This window comes from Eriocheir sinensis, chromosome 54 (assembly GCF_024679095.1).
Source record: "Eriocheir sinensis breed Jianghai 21 chromosome 54, ASM2467909v1, whole genome shotgun sequence".
NCBI classification, from domain to species: Eukaryota; Metazoa; Arthropoda; class Malacostraca; order Decapoda; family Varunidae; genus Eriocheir; species Eriocheir sinensis.
Genome location: NC_066562.1, coordinates 8,080,398 through 8,105,594, shown reverse-complemented (window position 1 = coordinate 8,105,594; position 25,197 = coordinate 8,080,398). Strand labels below are relative to the sequence as shown.

The following is a 25,197-nucleotide window of genomic DNA, read 5'->3' as shown; positions in this document are numbered from 1 at the left end:
TCTCCTCCTCCCCTTTCCTTCCCCTCCTCTCTCTCTCTCTCTCTCTCTCTCTCTCTCTCTCTCTCTCTCTCTCTCTCTCTCTCTCTCTCTCTCTCTCTCTCTCTCTCTCTCTCTCTCTCTCTCTCTCTCTTTTACCTGTCCCTCCTACTCGCATTTCCTCCAATTACCATGATGGATTTGACTTTAAGCATCATGATGAAGTGTGTGTGTGTGTGTGTGTGTGTGTGTGTGTGTGTGTGTGTGTGTTTCCCTCTCTCTATTTATATACTTGTCTCTCTCTTTCATCTCTCTCTCTCTCTCTCTCTCTCTCTCTCTCTCTCTCTCTCTCTCTCTCTCTCTCTCTCTCTCTCTCTCTCTCTTTATTTTATATCATTTAGTGTGTTGGTCAGTCAGTTAGTCAGTCAGTCAATCAATCAATCTATTCTTTCTATCTATCTATTAACCTATCAATCTCTACCTCTCTTCATCCTTCCCTATCTACTAACCTCCATCTACCCATCTACCTACAACTTATTCACCTATTTTCCTAACTACTAATCTACCAACCGACATATCTAACTATCTTCAACCTTACCTAACTGTCTACCTGTCTACCTGCCTACCTGTCTGTCAATCAAGCAATCAGTCGGTCTATCCAGCAGGCCATTCAGCAGCCCAGCAATTGTGATTCTGCTGAAATAATGACGAGGGCGGGAGGTCGAGCCGAGGGTGTTTGGACCTGGCAGTGCGCGCTTGGAATTAAAAACAGAATGACAGGACACACACACACACAAAGGGGACACACACACACACACACACACACACACACACACACATACAGAGTGGTGGTGTTTGATTCGCTTTATACAATCCCAATCAAACACACACACACACACACACACACACACACACACACACACACACACGGGAAAGGGAAGTAAATGAGTGTGTGTGTGTGTGTGTGTGTGTGTGTGTGTGTGTGTGTGTGTGTGTGTGTGTAGAGATAAATATATAGACAGATAGGGAGAGAGAAAGAGAAAACACACAATGAACAAACTCTCTCTCTCTCTCTCTCTCTCTCTTTCACACACACAAACAAACACACACAAACACAACCTCACCCCAACACACAGCATAACACAAAACACATTTAATTACTCTATTCACAGGCGGGGAAAACTAATACACAGGTGCTGGATTTTTAGGAAAGGCGAACAATGGGTGTGTGGCAGAGCGGCAGGTGAGGGGATACAGATCACGGCAACCTGTTTATCCCAGCGCCCCGAACATAGAACCCTCGCGCGGCCACTAACCTGCGTCTCTCCTAACCTCTCAGCCAGTAAGTTAGCCATATATCTTTTTACAGCAAAGGAAACGACTCCAGGGCAAAAAAAAAGAACAATAATGAAAAAAAGCTTGTTTGGCCCCAGCGCCCCAAACATCGAACCCTCGCGCGGCCACTAACCTGCGTCTCTCCAAACCTCTCAGCCAGTAAGTTAGCCATATATTTTTTTACAGCAAAGGAAATGACTCAAGGGCAAAACAAAAACAAAAAAACAATAATGAAAAAAAACATGTTTAGCCCCAGCGCCCCGAACATCGAACCCTCGCGCGGCCACTAACCTGCGTCTCTCCAAACCTCTCAGCCAGTAAGTTAGCCAGATTTTTTTTTACAGCAAAGGAAACGACTCAAGGGCAAAAACAATAAAAAAAAACAATAATGAACTAGACAGTGGACACTTTAACGAGTGCTCAAAATGTGAAAATATGCAATTAAGTCTTGGGCGAGGTCCTGCCCTGCTTCACCTCTCAAAACGTGCCAGTGGAAGGATTACTTTATTTTTGACCTCGGTGACCTTGAACTTTGACCTTTGACCTTGAAAATCGGACTTGCCCTGTGTGGGGCCATTACTTGTCCACCTATGAAGTTTGAACATCCTAGCTGTAATGGTTCAAAAGTTATCGCGTTATAGAAAAAAAAATTACACAGCTGAAAATAATACCTTCCGCAAAATTCCAATCAATGCTCCTATAAAAAAGCTCAGAAGACTGGCTGGTTAGTTAGCCTGGTAGTTAGACATTTAATCACTTTGTTAGTTAGTCAGTCAATTAGTTCGTACATAAGTCAGTCAGTCAGTTAGTCATGCGAAAATGGAAGAAAATGGATAGAAAAGAAACATAGGGTCTGGGACGTTAATCACTGCTCTTATATAAAAAAGTTCAGAAGACTGGCTGGTTAGTTAGCTTGTTAGGCAGTTAGCTTGGTAATTAGGCACTTGATCACTTTGTTAGTTAGTCAGTCAATTAGTTCGTAGATTAGTCAGTCAGTCAATCAGTTAGTCATGCGAAAATGAAAGAAAATGGAGAGGAAAAATATATATGGGTCATATTATAAGATATTTCGTAGCCCAAGAACACATATCTGACAAGGCTTTCGTAGGAGTTGTGGGCATTTCCAGGAGTAGTTGTATGACCCTGGTGGTAGTTTGACTCTTTCTCTGTACCATGGGCCTGAAGAAACACAGATTAGAACCCGACTGACCCCCTCTATGACCTTTAGAAATAGATGATGTGAAAAACCAAAGTGTCTGATAATACCAACCTATAGGGTCTGGGGCGAAGGGAAATGAAGGATTAAATAGAAAAAAAAAGAAGAGGAGCAGACGGGACTCAGAATAGGAAAGAGCCGAAAAAGCAAACTGTACGAGACCGGCAGAAACAGGAAGCCGAGTTTGTTGATTTAAAAAAGCGCCGGCTGAAAAGGGCGACTGAAACTGGAAACTGGTCTTAAAGTTAACGGGGAAAAAAAAAGAAACGGGAAATTCGGTGACCTGAGCAAGCGACGAGTGACTTTTTAGGACCCTTCAAAAACTCTCTCTCTCTCTCTCTCTCTCTCTCTCTCTCTCTCTCTCTCTCTCTCTCTCTCTCTCTCTCTCTCTCTCTCTCTCTCTCTCTCTCTCTCTCTCTCTCTGGAAACTTTCTCTCAATTCGAAGTTCAAAATTCATATCCCGACGAAGAGTTTTTTGATCAATAGGAATGGACAAAGGTTGAGAGAGAGAGAGAGAGAGAGAGTAAAAAAAAAAGTCCTCCCTGTTTTATTTTTCTTCTCCGGTGACTAAATATTTTCAGGAGACGAATATCCAGTTACTGAAACTCTCTCTCTCTCTCTCTCTCTCTCTCTCTCTCTCTCTCTCTCTCTCTCTCTCTCTCTCTCTCTCTCTCTCTCTCTCTCTCTCTCTCTAAACAAAACACCCACAAAATAAAATGAAAAAACAAAAACAAAAAACATATATGAACTGTTTAACTTTTCTCTTGGTCAATCCTTCCCCAGAGAGCGAGGTCAGGTCAGATCAGGTCTTTGCCGGCTAAACATGTCTGGCTCGTGTTCTATTCACCTCCAACATGTATCAGTCGCGTTCAGTTCAAGGCTAGCGTGTTGGGGCATGTTGAGACGTGTTTGGACATGTCTTGCGTGTGTACCTGCTTTCCCTGTGACCTTGAACTCTATCATAACATAGCTTAGCTCATTGTTATCATCATCATCATCATCATCATCACTACCACCATGAACACAAAGGAGAGAAGGAGGAGAAGGGTAGAGCATGGACGGACTGACGGACTGACTGACTTACTGACTTACTGAATAACGGAGCAAGTGAACGAATAATTGTTTAACTTTACAACTGACTCACTCACTGACTGACTAACCTAACCTAACCTAACCTAACTTAACTTTACAACTCTCACTAACTGACTAACCTAACCTAACCTAACTTAACTTTACAACCACTCACTCACTGACAAACCTAACCTAACCTAACCTAACTTAACTTTACAACTGACTCACCAACTGACTAACCTAACCTAACCTAACCTAACTTAACTTTACAACTCTCACTCACTGACTAACCTAACTTAACCTAACTTAACTTTACAACTCTCACTCACTGACTAACCTAACCTAACCTAGCTTAACTTTACAACTGACTCACTCACTGACAAACCTAACCTAACCTAACCTAACTTAACTTTACAACTGACTCACTCACTGACAAACCTAACCTAACCTAACCTAACTTTACAACTCTCACTAACTGACTAACCTAACCTAACCTAACTTAACTTTACAACCACTCACTCACTGACAAACCTAACCTAACTTAACTTTACAACTCTCACTCACTAACTAACCTAACCTAACCTAACTTAACTTTACAACCACTCACTCACTGACAAACCTAACCTAACCTAACCTAACTTAACTTTACAACTGACTCACTAACTGACTAACCTAACCTAACTTAACTTTACAACCACTCACTCACTGACAAACCTAACCTAACCTAACCTAACTTAACTTTACAACTGACTCACTAACTGACTAACCTAACCTAACTTAACTTTACAACCACTCACTCACTGACTAACCTAACCTAACTTAACTTTACAACTGACTCACTAACTGACTAACCTAACCTAACTTAACTTTACAACCACTCACTCACTGACTAACCTAACCTAACTTAACTTTACAACCACTCACTAACTGACTAACCTAACCTAACTTAACTTTACAACCACTCACTAACTGACTAACCTAACCTAACTTAACTTTACAACTGACTCACTAACTGACTAACCTAACCTAACCTAACCTAACCTAGCTTAACTTTCCCTTCATCACCACTACCACCATCACCACTATGTCCAAAACGACTAGTCTCAACACCACCTCACCTCCATCACCACCGTCTCACCACCACCATCACCACCACTATGTCCAAAACGACGAGTCTCAACACCACCTCACCTCCATCACCACCGTCTCACCACCACCATCACCACCACTATGTCCAAAACGGCTAGCATCAACACCACCTCACCTCCACCACCACCATCTTCATCACCACTACTCATGCGCCACGTACAGTAACTCCCATCACCACTGCACCTCCATCACCACCATCATCTCCATCACCACTATTCATCCACCACGTACAGTAAGTAACTCCCATCACCACTGCACCTCCACCACCACCACGGCCACCACAAAAGATCCCACAGTCATATGAAACAGCAAAACCACCACCACCACCTCCACCACCACCACCACCACCACAAAAAAGAACCCACCGTCATATGAAACAGCAAAACCACCACCACCACCACCACCACCACTAATAACAATAGTAATAACAGTTTGAAAGAAAATAACCAGCACCATCATCACCCATCAGCGACTGCAATAATCATAATAATGTCAATATAATCACCACCACCACCACCACCACCACCGCCACAATCAACACTAACAACAGGAACAACAACAACAGGAGAAAGGAAGGGGAGTTTTTTTTCATGAATATTCACACCACCACCACTATCACCACCACCACTATCACCACCACCACCACAATCAACACTAACAACAGGAACAACAACAACAGGAGAAAGGAAGGGGAGTTTTTTTTTTATGGATATCACCACCACCACCACCATCACCACCACCACCACCTCCACTATCACCACCACCAGTACCACCACCACTAACACCACTACACCCTCACCACAACCACCACCAAATCCTCACCACTACATGTAAGTCTCTCTCGCCCTCTCTCTCTCTCTCTCTCTCTCTCTCTCTCTCTCTCTCTCTCTCTCTCTCTCTCTCTCTCTCTCTCTCTCTCTCTCTCTCGCCTTTGTGTAGTCTCATTTTGTTCTATTTCCAGGAGACAAAAGGACAAACTAACACTGCAAAGAGACCAGAGACCTGTATTGTGTGTGTGTGTGTGTGTGTGTGTGTGTGTGTGTGTGTGTGTGTGTGTGTGTGTGTGTGTGTGTGTGTGTGTGTGTATGTGTGTGTGTGTGTGTGTGTGTATTGCCCAAGTTCGCTCATGTACACAAACTTTTGGAAACGGCTGAACTAGATTAGGACCAAAACCGCCGAAATAAAGATAAAAAAAGGAAGAAAAAAAAATTCGAAACTGTGAATTGCATGAAGAAAAAATGTAATCACGCGAAAATTCAGTAAAGAAAGAATTCACATGCAAGGAAAAAAAGAAAAAAAATACGAGCCATTACGACACAACGCATAAAAGAGGAAAGAGGAAAAACGAGGAAAAAGGAGACGAAGAGGAAACAGGAAAACAGAAAAAAACACAAAGAGGAAAGAAAAAAAAGGAAAAGAAGAGAATAGGAAAAAGGAAAAAGAGGAAAAAGAGCAGAAACAACAGAGGAGGAAAGACGAGGAAATAAAAAAATAGAATAGGAAAAAGGAAAAAGAGGAAAAAGAGCAGAAACAACAGAGGAGGAAAGACAAAGAAGGAAAAAAATAGGAAAAGAGGAAAATGAGGAAAAAGGGAAAATAAAGAATGAAGAAAGAAGAACGAGAAAGGAAAAAAGAAAAAAAAGAAAACCATTAGAGAGGAAAACATAAAAGAGGAAAGATAAGGAAGAGGAAAAAAGGAAAAAGAGAAATAGAAGAAAAGGAATGAAAGGAAAAATGAAGAAAAAAAGAAAACCATTAGAGAGGAAAACGTAAAAGAGGAAAGAGAAAAAAAGAGTAAAAGGGAAAATGACGAAAGGAAAAAAAAAGAAAAAAAACCGTAGAAGAGGAAAGAGAAGAAAGGAAAACAAGGAAAAAGAAAACGCAAGAGGAAAAACGGAAAAAAAGAGGAAAAGAGAGGAAAGAGGAACGAGAATGGATAAAAAGAAGGAAGAAAATAATAGGAAAAGAGGGAAATAATTATGAGATAGAAGAGTCAATTTCCAGTTCAATTTTCAACCTTTTTTTTCCTTATTCTTCTTACGTGGAAAACAACAAAGAGGAAAAAAGGAAAAAAAAAAAAAGTTGACGTCAAAGAAAAATAAATAGAAAAGTCACTCCTTCCATCACACCTGAGAGAGAGAGAGAGAGAGAGAGAGAGAGAGAGAGAGAAGAATGAACTCTGGAAAACAAAAGAAGTTAGCACAGGTTAACTATATTTTTACTTTACCTTAGAAAATTGTGGTGAATCAGAATTTGTTTTGTGGAAAGGAAAATAAGAGAGCAAGAAGAAAAAAAAAGAAAAGAAAAAAGAAACATGAATTAGCTTTGTTCTATTTCTGGATGAATTTTTATTTTTTTAATCTTTTGTGTCTTCTATTTCCTCCTCCTCCTCCTCCTCCTCCTCCTCCTCTTTCTCCTCCTCTTCCTCCTCCTCCTCTTTCTCCTCCTCCTCCTCCTCTTTTACCTTCTTTTCTTCGTTTCCATCGTTCTTTATCAACATTCTCCTCCTTCTCTCGTTTATTCACCTATCATTTTCTCCTCCTCTTCCTTCCCTTTATTTTATTTTCTCTTCCTCTTCCTCCTCCTCCTCCTACTCCTCGTCTTCTTTTACCTTCTTATCTTCGTTTCCATCGTTCTTCATCAACATTCTCTTCCTTCTCTCGTTTATTTACCTATCATTTTCTCCTCCTCTTCCTTTCCTTTATTCTACTTCCTCCTCCTCCTCCTCCGTCCTCCTAACACACATCCACTAAATTCGATCTGTGTGTGTGTGTGTGTGTGTGTGTGTGTGTGTGTGTGTGTATCTGTCTGTCTATTTGTCAATTTGCTCAACGTCATTATCAGCCAACCTTTCAATTCCTGAAGATAACAAACTCAGCTTCCTCTGGCAGGTCGAAATTTTGTGTTCTCTCTCTCTCTCTCTCTCTCTCTCTCTCTCTCTCTCTCTCTCTCTCTCTCTCTCTCTCTCTCTCTCTCTCTCTCTCTCTCTCTCTCTCTCTCTCTCTCTCCACTTTTTTTCCTCATATTCCTCCCACTCGACCCCGCCTGTGTTATTCCTCTCTCTCTCTCTCTCTCTCTCTCTCTCTCTCTCTCTCTCTCTCTCTCTCTCTCTCTCTCTCTCTCTCTCTCTCGCTCTCTCTCTCTCTCTCTCTCTATCTCTCTCTCTCTCTCTCTCTCTCTCTCTCTCTCTCTCTCTCTCTCTCTCTCTCTCTCTCTCTCTCTCTCTCTCTCTTCCTGACTGCTCTCTTGCACGTCATCCAGAATTTCCTTATCATTTTATCCCGAATTTCCTTATGACTTTATCCAGAATTTTCTTAGATTATCCAGAATTTTCTTATAACATTATCCAGAATTCTCTTATCACTTTATCAAGAAATTCCTTAACACTTTATCCAGAATTGACTAAACATAACCTGAATTTTTTTTAACACTCTCCGATCAATTCTATCACACTACAAATCGTTCTAACGCGTTATAACATGTCCTAACACGTTCTTACAGTTCCTAATCCTTTTTATCACATTAAAAAGTCTCTAATAGTCTTCTAACTAAACCTAACACCCTTATAACACTTACTAACTCTTTTAACAACCTCCTAAAGCACAACAACAATATAATGAGAGGAAGAGAAGGAGGAGGAGGAGGAGGAGGAGGAGGAGGAGGAGGAGGGTTTGGAAAATAAAAAGAGGAACTGAAAAGGGGAAGCTAGAAAAAGGAGGAGGAGGAGGAGGAGGAGGGCAAAGAAGAGGAAAATAATAATAATAATAATAATAATAATAATAATAATAATAATAATAATAATAATAATAATAACAACACCAACATCAACAACGACAATAATACAGTAATAACACAGCTGCTACGTACCTTCACCTGGATGGGGCGCTCTCCTTAACTTGCTTACCGGACACCGCGCGGAGGAAAACCTGTTGGAGTAGAAAATAGCTCATCACCACATGCACCTGAGCGGCCCTACCTGAGTACAGTAAAGGTGGTGGTGGTGGTAGTAGTAGTAGTAGTAGTAGTAGTAGTAGTAGTAGTAGTTGTATAGAGATGATGATGAGAATGAAATAAAAGTTGATGAGGTGAGAGAATGAGAATGTGTATAAGAAATGATGCAGAGAGGAAATAAAGAGTAGGAAGAAGAAAAGGAGATGAAGAAAAAGAAGAAAAAGAAAAATATAAAAAAACTAGAAATAGAAGTAGAAGTGATGAACGGATAATAAAGTGAAGGGAAGGTGTATAAGAACCGATGAAGAAAGGAAACAGAGGAAGAAAAAAAAGAGGAGATGAAGATGAAGAAAAAAAAAAGATGAAAAAAGAACAAGAACAAAAACAAGAAATAAAAGTAGAAGAGATGAACGGATGATAAAGGGAAGGGAGGGTGAACAAAAAAAGAGGAAAAGAGGAAATAAAGAGGAGGAAGAGGAAGAAAAAAAGAAGAAAAAAACAGGAAATGATGAAGGGAGGGGGGGAGAAGGAGGATGAAGGAGGTGCAATATACAGAATCCATAACGTCAACAATAAAACACAAAAAAATAACAATAAAAAAACACTTAAAAAAGAAGAAAAAGAGAAAGAAGAAAGAAATCAAAGCACAAAAAAGAATTACAACATTTTACCATCATTTCACTCACCTCAATACACGTTACTGTCACGTCTATTCCCTCTTCCTCTTGCCTGAATGTGACCTCTCCCCTTCCTTATATAATCAATGTCATCCTTTTCATCATTAATCTCCTCACGACCCCTTCCACAAGACTTCCCACGCCCTCCATTCATCGGCCAGTCATCGTCCTCATCGCTAATTCATCGCAGTCGTTCATTATTCATCACATCACGATTTTACTTTATTCACTCTCTTCAGAAAGTCTCAATTAAATTCGTCACCACACGTGTTCAATTGAGTTTTATCATTTTTTCTTGTTATTTTTTTTTTATACTCATTCAGGTTTTATGTTTTTTGGATATGTTAAGTTACGTTCCCTTCCTCCTCTTCTTCTTCTTCTTCCTCTTCCTTATATTCTTCCTCCGCCTCCTCTTCCTCTTCCTCCTCCTCCTCTTCATCATAACCATCATCAGCCCTCACGAATCCTCTGCATGACAAAAGCCTACACTCACTTTCTCTCTCTCTCTCTCTCTCTCTCTCTCTCTCTCTCTCTCTCTCTCTCTCTCTCTCTCTCTCTCTCTCTCTCTCTCTCTCTCTCTCTCTTTCTTTCTCTCTCTCTCTCTCTCTCTCTCTCTCTCTCTCTCTCTCTCTCTCTCTCTCTCTCTCTCTCTCTCTGTCTATTTTTCTTTGCGTCGCCTAATGACTTCCTCTCTCTCTCTCTCTCTCTCTCTCTCTCTCTCTCTCTCTCTCTCTCTCTCTCTCTCTCTCTCTCTCTCTCTCTCTCTCTCTCTCTCTCTCTCTCTCTCTCTCTCTCTCCTGATCAGAGAGAGAGAGAGACAGGTAAGACTGTCCTGGAGGAATCAAAGTCTCTCTCTCTCTCTCTCTCTCTCTCTCTCTCTCTCTCTCTCTCTCTCTCTCTCTCTCTCTCTCTCTCTCTCTCTCTCTCTCTCTCTCGTCTGTTTTCGTTTGAGAGAGAGAGAGAGAGAAAACATCAAAGAAAACGAAAATCATCAACATTATATATATCTGAAGAAGAACGTTTTATTATTATTATTATTATTATTATTATTATTATTATTATTAATATTACTATCAACATACTTTTTCGTCCCTGGTTATGATTTTTCTCGGGTCCAAAGTTATTTTTTATTATTATTATCTTTATTTATCTTTCCTATATTTTTTTCCCTTTGCGTTGGCGGGTCAGCAAGTTCGGCACATAGGAAACATTCACTTTTCATTTTGTTTCGTTTTCCTTTTCCTTTCCCTGGAGTCCGCGCGCCGCTGTTTTCCTGTTCCCTCGTGTGCAGAGAACTTGGAGAGGGAGGGAGAGAAAAAAGATAGACGATAAGAAACAGAAGATGAGAAATAGAGACAGAAATAGGAATGAGATAAGAAATAGATAAAAAAAATGAAGATAAGAAATAGGAGACAGAAGATGAGAAATAGAAACAGAAATGGGAATAAGAGATAAGAAATAGGAGATAGAAGATGAGAAATAGAGACAGAAATAGGAATGAAATAAGAAATAGATAAAAAAGGAGATAAGAAATAGGAGATAGAAGATGATAAAGAGGGAGGCAAAAATAGGAATAAGAAAAATGGAGATAAGAGATGGATAAGAAATGCAGATAAGAAATAGGAGATAGATGAGAAATAGAGGTAGAGAGACAGATTGGAATAAGAAAGAAGGAGATAAGAAATGGATAAGAAATGAAGATATGAGATGAAGATAAGAGATAAGTAGCGATGGAGATGAAAGAGATATATAGGAGATGAAAATGAAGATAAAAGATAGAGATGAAATATAGGGATAAGAGAAATGAAGATAAGGGAAGATAGGCGATGAAGATAGGAGATAAGAAAGAAGGAAATAAGAGAGATGGCGATGAGATGGCAATAAGGGAAAGAGGATGAAGGAGAGATAAGAGATAAATAAAAAAATAGTTCTCAGTTTTTACTTTCTCCTTTATTTCATGTTTTATTTTCCTTTTATTTACTTTTTTTGCATTTCTAGTTTTATCTCTTTTTTCCTTCCACTTTTTTCTATCTTCGTGTAATTCTTTTTTTTAATTCGCTTTTTATTCTGTATTTTTTTCTATTATAGTTTTGTTTTGTTTTGATTGCTTCATTTTATTTGTTTTTACTTTTCTTAATCTTTTTTATTCCACATTCTTAGTTTTCTTCTTTCTATCTTCGTGCCTTTCTTTATCTTTTTTTTTCATTTACTTTTATTCTGTATTTTTCTTTATTATTGTTTTGTTTTCTTTTGATCGCTTCCTTTTATTTGTTTTTACTTATCTTAATCTTTTTTTTATTCCACATTTTTTTCTTACTTTCTTCCTCTTCTTTTTCTGTATGTATCTGAATTTCCTCTGACTTCCATCTTTTTTATTTTGCCTCTGAATCTCCTTTTCCTTTTCGTTCCTGCCATTCGTCTATTTTTATTTTCTTTCCTCGGATGCAAAGATGAGAGGAAAAAATATACAGACGCGACGAATTTTTCTTTTTTTTCACTTTGCTCTTTCTAATATTTTTTTTCTCGCGCGTAACAAATCCTCATCATCACAATTATCATCACCTTCATCATCATCATCTTCATCGCGAGTTATTTCATTCGGAAAATCACCTGGGAAAAATATCTCACTTGTCGCGAATTTTTTCCCTCTCGTATTTCAATCATGCAAAATTACTCAGCCTAATTTCTCTCTGTCTGTCTATCTGCCTCTCTCTCTCTCTCTCTCTCTCTCTCTCTCTCTCTCTCTCTCTCTCTCTCTCTCTCTCTCTCTCTCTCTCTCTCTCTCTCTCTCTCTCTCTCTCTCTTTTTCTTTTCTTTCCCTTCTTCTCTTCATTCGTTCTTTCCATCCGTCTTTCTGTCTGTCTGTCTGTTTCTCTCTCTCTCTCTCTCTCTCTCTCTCTCTCTCTCTCTCTCTCTCTCTCTCTCTCTCTCTCTCTCTCTCTCTCTCTCTCTCTCTCTCTCTCTCTCTGCGCCAAAAATTGACTCTCAAGCTTCTTTTATTAAATTACGAGGAAAACAAAAAACAAAAAACCTTCCTAACAAATAATAACCGTAAAAGTGAACGAAACGAACGAACGAAACGCTTGGGAGGAGAAACACACCGGCTGAAACACAGAAAAAAGAAGCGAATGAAGAGAAAAAAGAAACATCCGCCTGTAAATTGAAGTGTTCTGCTGAGGGCGATCGAGAGAACACAGAGGCACAGGTAAGGGGAAAAAAATATAAAAATAGAAATAAAAACGTCTACATAGGAAAAAATGCTATGATGAAAACGTAAATAAAGGAAAGTAATGAAATGATAAAAACGTAAATATAGGAAAAAATAAGAAAATAAATGATAAAAACGTATAGATAGAGAAAAAAATGATGATAACGTAAATATTTGAAAAAAATAAATGTTAAAAATGTAAATATAGGAAAAAATAAGAAAAAAATAAATGATAAAAACGTATAAGAAAAAATAAGAAAATAAATGATAAAAAACGGAAATATAGAAAAAAATGAGGTGATAAAAGCGTAAAAATAAGAAAAATAAGAAAATTAATGATAAAAAACGAAAATATAGGAATAAAAAATGATAAAAAGGTAAAAAAAAAAAATAATAAAATAATACACACGACATTTAAAGACGCATTTAATTAACATTTTCCGGGAACGAGAAAGATAATTACAATACCGTTAAGAAGAAAAAAAAAGGTACTGTAATAAAAATGATAAAGCGAAAAGTAAAAATGAATAAGTAAACAAATAAAGCTAATAAAAATAATTCCCTGCACTCGGTCACACGGACAACATTTTCCAGGAATAATAATGATAATAATAATAAAGATAAGTTAAAAAATAAAATAGGAAATGTAAAAATAAATAAGATGAATAAAGAAAAAATATCACAAGACACGCAATCACACATTTTTTAGGGTAATACGAACAATAATGATAATAAAAGTTTGGAAATAATAAAGATGAGTTAGAAAATAAAATAATAAATGTAGAAATAAAATAAAATGAATAAAAATGTTACAACGCACACTATCACGTTATTTCCTGTCTCTAATAATAATAATAATAATAATAATAATAATAATAATAATAATAATAATAATAATAATGATAATAAAATACAGAAAGCCACGGGATTACTACTACTACTACTACTTCTTCTACTTCTACTACTGCCATTACTACTACTACTACTACTACTACTACTACTACTAATAATAATAATAATAAGGTGCAAAATAGTACTCAACACACACATAAATAAAATAAAAAAAACAAATAAAAATAAATAGATACACGGCACTCGATCATATTACAATTTATCCCGGGAAGTATAATTGATAATAAAGTTTTCTCGCCTGGACGCGGGTGACAATTTTATTCACATGCCACTATTTGTATTTCCTGATGTATTTCCGACGTGTAATTTTCTCACCGTCTGATTTCAATAACTGTCTTTCCGTGTGTAGCTTCATCGCAATCTAATGAAAGTCGCAAAATAGTTATAACCGATATTTTTAAACGAGAAATACTTAGATGAATATTTAGGGACTTACAGAGGAGCAGATTTAACCTATATTTTCAACCGATAAAGATTTAGACAAATACTTACGGGTGAGGGTGTCGGGGAAAGTCTACGGGGATGGCAAGCCGTGTTTCACTATCTCTCGGGAGGTTATCGGGTAATGATGGTGGTGATACAGAGGAGTGGGCGGAGAGAGAGAAAGAAATAGAGAGAGGGCTAATGAGTCAACCGATATTTTCAACCGATAAAGACAGACAAATACTTACGGATGTACTAAGGAGTTAACCGATATTTTCAACCGATAAATACTTAGACTAATACTTATGGATATACAAAGGAGGAGAGTTAACCGATATTTTTAACCGATAAATACTTAGATAAATATTTAGGGACTTACAGAGGAACAGAGTTAACCGATATTTTCAACCGATAACGACTTAGACAAATACTTACGGATGTACAAAGGAGGAGAGTTAACCGATATTTTTAACCGATAAATACTTAGACAAATACTTAAGGACGTACTAAGGAGTTAACCGATATTTTCAACCGATAAAGACTTAGACAAATACTTACGGATATACAAAGGAGGAGAGTTAACCGATATTTTCAACCGATAAAGACTTAGACAAAAACTTACGGATACACAAAGGAGGAAAGTTAACCGATATTTTCAACCGATAAAGACTTAGACAAAAACTTACGGATACACAAAGGAGGAAAGTTAACCGATATTTTCAATCGATAAATACTTAGACAAATACTTACGGACATGCAAAGGAGGAGAGTTAACCGATATTTTCAACCGATAAAGATTTAGAGAAAAGGAGGAGAGTTAGCCGATATCTTCAACCGATAAAGACTTAGACAAATACTTACAGATATACAAAGGAGCGGAGTTAACCAATACCTTTAATAGAGCAATACACAGATACTTACGGATATACTTAGGGAAATACACGAAATATATAGGCAGATATGTAGAGAAAAATACGCATGGAAATTCACGGATAAATAGTTACGAAAATATACAGAAAAGTTAACATAATACACACATATCCAGAAAAAAAAGAGGAGAAAGACTTACGGAAATACAGAGAAAAATACATAGATAAATACACACAGATACATAGAGATTGACTTAGGGTAACATAAAAAAAAAAAACAGAAATACATACATAAACAAAGAAAGAAATACACAAAGAAAAATACATAGAGAAATACATATACATACATAGAGATGCATTTACGGAAACACATAAAAAACAGAGAAATACATAGAGAAACAAAGAAAGAAATACCCAAAGAAAAACAACTTACAGAAATATATATATATATATATATATATATATATATATATATATATATATATATATATATATATATATATATATATATATATATATATATATATATATATATACCTAAATATGGACTTGTGGTAACACATACACACACAAAAAAAAAAAACTCAAAAATACATAGAGAAAGAAACAAAGAAATTCCCAGAGAAAAAGCTTACAGAAATACAAGGCGAAATACACACAAAATGATACACAGACACCCCGAGATAAATCAACATAGAAAATAGAGAGAGAAGCCGAGAAAAATACACACACATAAATACAGATTAACGAGGTGAAAAAAAAATAGAGCGAGACACAAATGGCTCTAAAATTAAAGCGTTCAGCTCGCGCCAAAAGGGACGTGAGGCAGAAAGAGTTTGACATTTAATATATTTTCGAACCTTGCTATTATTGCCCGGCTCAAACGCGTTATTTTCGGGGATCAATCAGGTTCTCTGGTCCGATGGCTGGTGGCTCTTATTAATCCATGGTTTTGTTCATAGATTTATATATTCTAAGTGTTGGTGGACATTTTACCTTCATTTTCTTTGTGATTAATTGGTTATTGATTAGTCTGATGGCTTTTAACAATCTTCTATTGCTTGGTGTGTTTTAGATTTATATGTTTGTTTGTTTAATGGTGTTCGTTGATCTCGTTGCTTTTTTTTCTTGTCTTGGAATTGTGTATTTTATTTTTTATCGTATTATTTTTTATTAATGTGTTTGTAGTTTATCTTGTATTTTCATATGTATTTTATTCATTTATTCGTCGGGTGATTGATTCTTTTAACTTATTGTATTGCTGTAGTGTTTAGTGTTTTGTAGTCAGTGTTTTGTAGCGCTAATGTTTTCTGTTATAATTACTGTTTTCTATTTCTAACGTTTCCTTTCTGTTATTTCAGTTTCACATTTCTAACGTTTTGTGTGTTATTTCAGTTTTATAATTCTAACGTTTCTTTGTTATTTCAGTTTCATATTTCTAACGTTTTTTTATTATTTCAGTTTTATATTTCGAACGTTTATTGTTATTTCAGTTTCATATTTCTAACGTTTTCTTTCTGTTATTTCAGTTTCATATTTCTAACGTTTTCTTTCTGTTATTTCAGTTTCATATTTCTAACGTTTATTGTTATTTCAGTTTCATATTTCTAACGTTTTACGTTTTCTTTCTGTTATTTCAGTTTCATATTTATAACGTTTTCTTTCTGTTATTTCAGTTTCATATTTATAACGTTTTCTTTCTGTTATTTCAGTTTCATATTTATAACGTTTTCTTTCTGTTATTTCAGTTTCATATTTATAACGTTTTTTTTTTGTTATTTCAGTTTCATATTTCGAACGTTTTTCTATTTCAGTTTCATATTTCTAACGTTTTTTTGTGTTGTTTCAGTTCCCTATTTCTAACGTTTTTTTGTGTTATTTCAGCTTCATGTTTCGAACGTTTTTTTATTTCCGTTTCATATTTCTAACGTTTTTTTGTGTTATTTCAGCTTCATGTTTCGAACGTTTTTTTATTTCCGTTTCATATTTCTAACGTTTTCTAGTCAAAGTTAACTAGGTTCAATGTATCCTATTCTTAACGATCTCTATTATACCCTTTTTCTGGTGTTTTTCTAGGGCTAATGTTTTCTGTTATAACTAGTTTTCTATTTCTAACGTTTTTTTGTTATTTGTTTTCTATTTCTAACGTTTTCCAGTCTTAGCGTTTACTAGGTTCAATGTATTTTCTTCTTAACGGTCTCTGTATCCGTTTTCTGTTTTTCACGAGTTATGGTTCAGGAACAGGAGCTTCTTAAAACACTAATACTTCTTTTCACTCGTTAAGCTTAAAACATTTCCCTTACTCTCGTTAAACCTCGTAGTGAATGCGTGTTTTCCTCATTTTTCTGTTTTTTTCAATTTCTTATTCAATATTTTCCGGTTTTCATATTCTTTCTGTGACTTTTGACGTCTTGTTTCGCGATGTCCTACCTACATATCTCTTATTCGTTTCAATCCGTTATTCAATACATTTTAGTAAGTAGGTTAAGTCAAGTAGCTCCTGGGAACACTGTCTTTACCTTCGCTAATCACTACACGAACTCAGTCCTTCTATCCCTAATCTCTTTGTCAATATTTCTAGTGAGTAAGTTTGGACAAGGACTTACTGGGAACACAATCTCCTTCACTCTCGCAAAGTCAGTAAGGGGAAGAACACCTCCGACATATACACATTCTTTGCTACACGAACACTCAATCCCTCAAGCCTTAATACCTTTGCCAATACATTCCAATAAGCAGATTTAGACCTGGACCTGCTAGGATCACTCTCCTCTACCCTCGCTAGCCCTTGTATTCAGTAAGGGAAGGAAGAACACCAACCTCTGATAATATTATACACGCTTGCTTTGACGCACGGCCACTCCACACACAAGCGACGCACCTGCACATCCAACGTCAAGGTATTACGCCAAAGAGGATTGAATACAAGCAGCCCAGTGGTTTTTCGTACTCAAAACACGACTCAAGAGCTGATTATATATGTTAAATTCCTGTGCATCTGTGTAGCTCAAGAAGACGAAATTTGAAACACTCATTCTCTTCACTTGCTTATCAAATTCTCAAGACCTGCGGACCTAACACTCACCTACATTTGCTAAGGTTTTCGTAGATGTTATGGGTATTTCCGTGATTAGTGTTATGAACCTAGTGATGGTGTGACAAGGCTTCTGCAGTATAAACGTGGAAATAAAGGTTTTGTAGAGGGTGTGTTAGTATTTCCATTGGTAGTTTCGCTTAAACACACATTTGGTAAGGCTTTGATAGAGGTAGTGTGTGTTAGTATTTCCATGGGTAGTTTTGTGACCGTCGTGATAGGATGACAACACACGGTCTCTCTGAACTCCATCATATTCTCAAACATTTCCTCGCTTACACACACACACACACACACACACACACACACACACACACACACACACACACACACACATACACACACATTCTGTAAGGCTTTGGTACAGGCTGTGTGTGTTCAGAGCTTCCACGGACATTATTAAGAGCTTAGTGATAGTTTGACGACACTCATTCGGCCTTTGTGACTCATTAGTGGCATATTCTCAAACTTTTAGGGGCTCACACATTCACATTTCGAAAGGCTTTAGTAGAGGTTGTGTATGTTAGTATTTCCATGGACAGTTTTATGAGCCTAGTGACAGTTTGACGACACACTCAGTTTCAACATTTAATACCATATTCTTAAACACTTCGTCGCTCACACACACACACACACACACACACACACACACACACTCCTCTGCATTCTTTATAGGAGCAGTAAGTGGCAGGCTTTTTTTTCATTAGTTTTTTTTATGCCCCTGAACTGTCTCCATGGCTGTAAACACACACACCCACACTCACACACACACCCACACACACACACCCACACCCACACCCACACCCACACCCACACCCACACACACATTTGGTAAGGTTCTGGTAGAGGTTTCAACACCGAGTAATATTTTCCTCAGCACAGACGAACGACCTCCATTCCAGGAAAAGCCAATTATGCCAACTCAAAAAAGCAAACAGCCGCTCCCAAACTGTTCTTCGCCTTCGCTGAATTCCACACACTTCGCTGCCGATAACTTCTTGCCTCGCCTGTTTGCATAACGCTATCATTATAAGAAAATTAATATGCTGGAGCCAGGTAGGAAGAAAGGTATGAAAACAGGTAGGATGGTAGCTAGATTGAAAGGTAGGCAAGAAAACAGGTAGGAAGGAAGGTAGATTGAATGGTAGGCAAGAATACAGGTAGAAAGGAAGGTAGATTGAATGGTAGCCAAGAAAACAGGAAGGAAGGAAGGTAGATTGAATGGTAGGCAGGAAAACAGGTAGGAAGGAAGGTAGATTGAATGGTAGGCAAGAAAACAGGTAGGAAGGAAGGTAGATTGAATGGTAGCCAAGAAAACAGGTAGAAAGGAAGGTAGATTGAATGGTAGGCAAGAAAACAGGTAGGAAGGAAGGTAGATTGAAAGGTAGCCAAGAAAACAGGAAGGAAGGAAGGTAGATTGAAAGGTAGGCAAGAAAACGGGTAGGAAATAAGGTAGATTGAATGGTAGGCAAGAAAACGGGTAGAAAGGAAGGTAGATTGAATGGTAGCCAAGAAAACAGGAAGGAAGGAAGGTAGATTGAAAGGTAGGCAAGAAAACGGGTAGGAAGGAAGGTAGATTGAATGGTAGCCAAGAAAACAAGTAGGAAGGTAGACAGAAAAACAGGTAAGAAGGTGGGTAAACACGTGGGTAGAAAGGTAGAGACGAAAATAAGGTAGATAGGTGGGTAGGTAGGCTTCATTAACACGTAAGTGGTTCATAGAAGGCTTGTAGGGAACGGCGTCAGGCTGGAACCGATATTGCTGGAACTGATCTCAAGGGAAAGGCCTAGACTGGGAGAGCTTGTAACACGGCCAGAGGGATTTTTATTTTTTTATTTTTAACAGCAGAGGAGACGGTGCAAGGGCGTAAAAAAAGAAAACAATAATGAAAAAACAAAGCCCGCTACTTACTGCTCCTAAAAAACTGTGCTAGTTATACTTATACATTTTATCAAGTGAACTAGATAGATAATTCAAGATGCAAGCTATAAAAAAGAAGAAAAAGGGAAAGGAAACATCAACAAAGAGGAGCTAAAACTAACTTAACAGGTAAATTCTCCAACACAACCCTACCTGTGGCTCCTAACTCACCTGCCGCCGCTCATTAACCATCTTCAGCACACCTGGGAGCACGTTTACACAGTCTCACCTTTTCATTACGCCCCAAATCCAGGTAAGGAGACGCTAATTACAGGTGAGCGAAACACCTGGACAAATTAAGTAAAGGTTCTCCCCCTGCCTAACTGTCCGCCCCTACCTGAGACGGGGTTATTAAGGTGAGCTGTGCGTGTGTGCGTGTGTGCGTGTGCGTGTGTGTGTGTGTGTGTGTGTGTGTGTGTGTGTTGCTGAGGTGAATCACTATGAGTTATGCTAATTGCCGAGGAGGAGGAGGAGGAAGAGAGGGAAGAGGAGGAGGAAGAGGAGGGGGAGGAGGAGGAGGAGGATTAAAGCAAAATGGTCTATAGAAAACGAAGAATCAAGGAATCAATTCATCTACTAATTAACTATCTACAACACTAACTAACTAACTAACTAACTAACTAACCAACTGTCTGACCTTTCTTCCTTTCCTCGTATGACTCAAAACACTAAATTACAAAAGCAAAAGACAAACCCAACGCGTAATGCACCTGCCTCAGCCGTTCCAGGTATGTCTTTCAACGGGGAGTGAGGGACAGGAGCGAACCGTGGTCTCTGAATTAGTGTGTTCCTCTCTATTTAGGATTCTTGTGTTGCTCCGCTTTCTATTTCGAGTTCACGTGTGTTGCTATGTGTTATGGCTTGCTGTGATTTCAATTTTCTTTCTTTCTTTTTCTCTTTCCTTCCTTCTTTCACTCGTTCTAACCTTCCTTCCCTCATTCTGTCTGTGCTGCGTTTTCAATTTTCTTTCTTTCTTTTTCTCTTTCTTTCCTTCCTTCTTTAAGTCGTTCTAACCTTCCTTCCGTCATTCTTTCTCTCTCTTTTTTTCCCTTTTACCTTCCTTCCTTCCTTCCTTTCTTCTCTCTCACTCTCCCTCCCCCTCTCACTCACTCTCCCTCTCTCCCCCTCCCTCTGCAATTTAAGACTTACCTTACATAGACGTTGGACCAGACACTATCTTCTATTTCACCTTCCTTCCTTCCTTTCTTCTCTCTCCCTCTCCCTCCCTCTCCCTCTCTTTCCCTCTGCAATTTAAGACTTACCTTACATAGACGTTGGACCAGACTTTATCTTCTATTTTTTCCTTCCTTCCCTCCTTTCTTCTCTCTCCCTCTCCCACTCCCTCCTCTCTCCCCCTCTGCAATTTAAGACTTAGCTAACTCAAACATTCAAAGGTACGAGTAAATTGGCAACGCTTGACTTTCTGTGTCTCTGTTTCTGTGGCGCGCTGAAACCTTACATAGACGTTGGACCAGAGACTATCTTCTAATTTTCCTTCCTTCTTTCCTTTCTTCTCTCTCACTCTCCCTCCCCCCTCTCCCTCTCTCTCCCTCTGCAATCTAAGACTTACCTTACATAGACGTTGGACCAGACTCTATCTTCGGTTTCTGTGCCCTGGGTTTCTTTTTCCATTCACTGTGTTCTCTTTTTCTTCTTGTCTCGTAATTTAATTCTTTGCTTCTTAAATATTTGCTGACAAGGATGAGTTCGGGTTTGATTATCTCTGTTTTAATTTTCTTTACTCTCTCTCTCTCTCTCTCTCTCTCTCTCTCTCTCTCTCTCTCTCTCTCTCTCTCTCTCTCTCTCTCTCTCTCTCTCTCTCTCTCTCTCTCTCTCTCTCTCCTTCCTTTCCTTTCCTTTGTTTTCTTTTCCTTTCCTTTCCTTTCTTTTCCTTTCCTTTCCTTTCCTTTTTCTTTTCCTTTCCTTTCCTTTCCTTTCCAACCATTCCCTTCAATTGTCTTCTCTTGTCTTGTCTTGTCTTCTCTTCTTTTCCCTTCCCTTCTCTTCTCTTCTCTTCTCTTCTCTTCTCTTCTCTTCTCTTCTCTTCTCTTCTCTTCTCTTTCCTTCCCTTCCATTCCTATGCATTCCCTTCCCTTCCCCTCCCTTCCTTACTCTTCCCTACCCTAAAAGTTAAAAAAATAGGCCTTGATTTTCTCTGTTTCAATTCTCTTTACTTTATCACTTAACAACATTCCATTCTCTTCTCCTCCCTCCATTTATAGACAAGGATAAAATTAAGGCTTTATTTTCACTGGCTCCATTTTCTATACTTAACACTTTACTATATTTCATCCCCTTCTTTTCCATTACTAACTGAGCACTCTATGATAAAGTCTGTGGCATACTCTATAGCTACACGTGGCCACAGTGCTAATCTCTTTTATCATTACTACTTTTCATATTTTCTTTTTTATTAATTTTCTCCGTTTTTTAAATTTATCTTTTCACAGTTTTCATTCTTCAGTGTTTTAATTTCTCCACACTCTTCCTTTTCTCCTCATTGTTTTTTGTTTTCTATTTTCTGCTTCTTATATTTTTCTCTATTTTCTTTCTCCACTTTTAATTTATCTTTTCACTATTCCCTTTCTTCTCTGTCTTCATTTCTCCACTTTTCCGTCTTTTTCCTCTACTACGTTCTTTTCTTTTTCTTCCTTTTTGGTCCATTTCCTTGCTCCATAAAACTAGAACAATATATATAAAGGTGAACTAAGTAACGGTTGTATATACTCATTTTCAATCCCTTCCTTAATGAACTTTTGGCGGGTGAAGAACTTCCTCTTTCCTCTTTATTCTTGTCTCTTGAAGAACTAATGGTCGTGTGGCTTCGTTCCTTTCTGCATAAAATAGTGTAATAATGGATCAAGTTGCATTTTCTAAGTAACTTTTTTTTTACAACACGAGAGCTGGTTCAAGAGCAACGAAAACATAGTATAAAAAAAAGCCCGCTACTTGCCGCTCCTACAAACAAAAATATAAGTGGCCAAAAGAGAGGTCAATTTCGGGTGGAGAGGTGTCTTGATATACTCTTCTTGAAAGGGGACAAGTCATAAGCAGGCGGATGGCAGGCGGAGGGATGAAGGAGTGAAGATGCTGGTTAACTCTTGCATAGAGAGAGAGAGAGAGAGAGAGAAAATAATAACCGTTTGTTAGTGATCTATATCTGCTCCCTTGGAAAATGTAAAGTTAAAAGGAGTTGATATTTTCAGTTTTGCTTCCGCGCTTCGTCCCAACCGTCTCGTCTCCTTGTAATAAAACCAGAGAACAGGTATGAGTGCCTTCACCTGGGTAGACTAAATCAAATCCAGGGTACACGTGTCTCTCTCTCTCTCTCTCTCTCTCTCTCTCTCTCTCTCTCTCTCTCTCTCTCTCTCTCTCTCTCTCTCTCAGGTTTTTATATATTTTTTCTTTTTTATATTATTTCTTGACGAGAAAGTGACATGTAATTTTCCTTTTCTCTCCATTTTTGTAGCTCCTGTAATTAAATCTCTCTCTCTCTCTCTCTCTCTCTCTCTCTCTCTCTCTCTCTCTCTCTCTCTCTCTCTCTCTCTCTCTCTCTCTCTCTCTCTCTCTCTCTCTCTTCATTTTTCCTTTCCCTTTTGTTCTCTTCCCTTTCCTTCCTTTCATCTCTCTCTCTCTCTCTCTCTCTCTCTCTCTCTCTCTCTCTCTCTCTCTCTCTCTCTCTCTCTCTCTCTCTCTCTCTCTCTCTCTCTTTTCCCTATTCTTCCCTTCCCTCTTTTTTCCTTTCCATTCCCTATCCTTTCCTCTCTCCTCTCTTTTTCCTTTGGTTCTCCTTTCCTTTCCTTCCATTCCACTCCAATTGTTCCCCTCAATCGTTTTCCTCTTTTTCCTCCTCTCTTCCCTTCTTCCTCCTTTCATCTCCTCTTTTTCCTTTCCTTTATCCGTGTTTTTCCATTTTATCACCCACTTCACTGACCACCTCTCTCTCTCTCTCTCTCTCTCTCTCTCTCTCTCTCTCTCTCTCTCTCTCTCTCTCTCTCTCTCTCTCTCTCTCTCTCTCTCTCTCTCTCTCTCTCTCCCTTCCTTTTATTTTCTTTTCCTTTTCTTTTCTTTCCGTTCCTTTCCTTTCCTTTCCCTAACTTTCCCTTCCCTTCCCTTCTTTACCCTTACTTACCCATTCCTACTTTATTTTTCCTTTCTTTTTCTTTTCCTCTCTCTCTCTCTCTCTCTCTCTCTCTCTCTCTCTCTCTCTCTCTCTCTCTCTCTCTCTCTCTCTCTCTCTCTCTCTCTCTCAAAATTGTCATCCCATTACCGAGTTTTCAAAAGATTTTCAGCGGTTTTTTTTTCTATCTTCGTCGGGTTTTCGTTAATTAATTTAGTCGACGGAATTTCCCCTCTTCCTCCCTTTCCGTCTACTACCGAGAGGCTGCAACACATGGCAACACTGTTTTACTCTCTACCAACATAATTTTAGACTTCCAAAACATGGCAACACTGTTTTACTCTCTACCAACATAATTTTAGACCTCCAACACATGGCAACACTGTTTTACTCTCTTCCAACATAATTTTAAACTCTTCCAACACGTTATAATTTCCCTACAACTTAACGTCGATTCGTAACGCCTCGCAATATTCGGAAAGGGTCCCAATCTATTTTTCACATTCGCAATCATATCTTTAGTTCATATCCCATTTTTTTACCTTAATGAGACAATTTCACAACCGTTTGAACACTAGGTAATGTTTCTTTCGCCTGCTATTAGTCATTCTCATCTTAACAACACTTTTTCAATACCTTTTCAACACCAAGTATTAACTCTCCCCCCGAAATTGACCTCTCTTTTGGGTACTCTTTACTTTTATCTTTTATGGGAGCGGTGAGTAGCGGGTCTTTTTTTTTTTTAATCCATTTTGTTGCCCTTAAGCCGTGTCCTCTAATGTAAAACAACAAACAAATATATTTTCAACACTTTTTCAACACCAGGTAATGCTTCCTAATCTGACGCTGCCAATTCCTATCTTATCAATTCAATTTAATCATCTTCTCTTACCTATTCAACATCAGACATCACTACAGCCTAAATCTACCTGACAAAACCTGTTCTCAGCATTAACAGCATTATAATAAAAAAACATATTATACTTTCAACATTTTTCAACACCAGGTAATGCTTCCTAACCTGACGCTGCCTATTCGTATCTTAGCAATTCAATTTCATCATCTTCCCTTACCTGTTCAATATCAGGCATCACTAAAACCTAAATCTACCTGACAATACCTGTTCTCAGCTTTAACAAGATTATGTTAACACCTTCCTAACCTGACGCTACCTATTCCAATCTTTGCAATTCGTTTTCATCATCTTCTCTTACCTGTTCAATATCAGGCATTACTACAACCTAAATCTACCTGACAAAACCTGTTCTCAGCATT

The 25,197-nt window shown here is 38.1% G+C and overlaps 1 protein-coding gene across 2 annotated transcripts in view; it reads right to left on the bottom strand.

Annotated features, from left to right (window-relative positions):
• The window catches only part of LOC126983711 (lachesin-like), a 196,614-nt gene that overhangs the window by 46,871 nt on the left and 124,546 nt on the right, over positions 1-25,197 (bottom strand). For both annotated transcript variants that reach the window (XM_050836765.1, XM_050836766.1), the window contains exon 3: positions 8,616-8,674. The gene's annotated coding sequence lies outside the window, so the exon portion shown is untranslated. The remainder of the gene's footprint in view (positions 1-8,615; positions 8,675-25,197) is intronic.